Source organism: Myotis yumanensis, unplaced genomic scaffold (genome assembly GCF_028538775.1).
Source record: "Myotis yumanensis isolate MYYU_CA2020_CCGP unplaced genomic scaffold, mMyoYum1.0.hap1 SCAF_1, whole genome shotgun sequence".
Lineage (NCBI taxonomy): Eukaryota > Metazoa > Chordata > Mammalia > Chiroptera > Vespertilionidae > Myotis > Myotis yumanensis.
This window is the reverse complement of record NW_027223752.1, coordinates 93,959,949-93,961,262: the sequence shown is the minus strand read 5'-3', so window position 1 is coordinate 93,961,262 and position 1,314 is coordinate 93,959,949. Positions and strand designations below refer to the sequence as shown.

At 35.8% G+C, this 1,314-nt stretch overlaps 1 pseudogene; it reads left to right on the top strand.

Moving 5' to 3' along the window:
- The first annotated feature begins 818 nt into the window (after window positions 1–818).
- LOC139004272 (DNA-directed RNA polymerases I, II, and III subunit RPABC4 pseudogene) lies at window positions 819–995 on the top strand (annotated as a pseudogene).
- Window positions 996–1,314: the final 319 nt, after the last annotated feature.

Here is a 1,314-nt window from a genome sequence, read left to right as displayed (position 1 = left end):
ATCTCTAAAAGAAAAGGGACTCTACCCAAAAAAGACCTTAATATCATTATTACACTAAAAAAACTTTTATACTAATTACTTGAGCTGGTCAAATTGCTGGTCAGGAAGGATTTCTTGAAAGAAAGGAAGAAGTCTCTTGGAAAAGGAGGGAGAAGAAGCCAAGGAGAAGGAAAGGAAGAAAGGGAGGGAGGAAGGGAAGGAGTAAATAAGACAAACCATAAATATAAAGCAAAAGGCACAGCTCTAAAGGAATAACTTGATGCATTCTACCACATAATTTTTTAACTTATTTATTGGAGATACCATAAACAAAATTAACAAATAGTCCAGAGAATGGAAAAAGATATTTGCAATGCATATAACAGACAAATGGTTTTTATACTGAATACATAAAGAACTACACAAATAAGGAAAAGAAAAATAATCCTAAGAAAATTTTATAAAGTATGTGAACTGGCATAGCTAAGGATGGTCAATAGCACCAGTAATCAGGGAAGTGCAAATTAAAATCATAGTGAAATACCAGTTCACACAGTCAAACTGGTAAATATTAGAGTCAGACATATACTAGTGTTGGCAAAGACGTGATCAATGGGGACACATCCACCACTGGTATGAGAATAAATTCCCCTAATCTATATCAGGGACCCCTGTTATTTTCTTCATAAAGACAGGGACCATAAGCTTGAAAATACTGGATTTGATAGAAACAAGAGAAAAGAAAATTGATAATGGTAGATGCCATTATCAAAATTTTTTGAAAATGTACAGAAAAGGGAATCACAGAGTGAAGAGTTTGTCGTTGCTGTGGACTAACAATGGACACTCAGAAGGACATCCAACCCCCAAAGCAGCAGCCAATGATATATATCTGTGGAGAATGTCATACAGGAAATGAAATTAAATCCAGGGATACAATCAGATACAGAGAATGTAGATACAGAATAATGTGCAAGAAAAGGACTAAAAGATTGGTGGTTTTTGATGCTCAGTGAAATATGGAATTCAAAAGAATATCTTTATCATTTGGACTTGCTGTATAACTTTTGATTAGTGTACTTATCTTTAGTAACACAACTATATACACGATTTCATTTTTAAAACAATATTGTATTTAGGTATCTATTAATAGTTTATAGCCTGGCTGGCATGGCTCTGCAGTTGAGCATTGACCTATGAACCAGGAGGTCACGGTTCGATTCTCAGTCAGGGCACATGCTCGGGTTACAGGCTCAACCCCAGTAGGCGGCGTGCAGGATGCAGCTGATAAATGATTTTCTCTCATCATTGATGTTTCTGTCTCTCTCCCTCTCT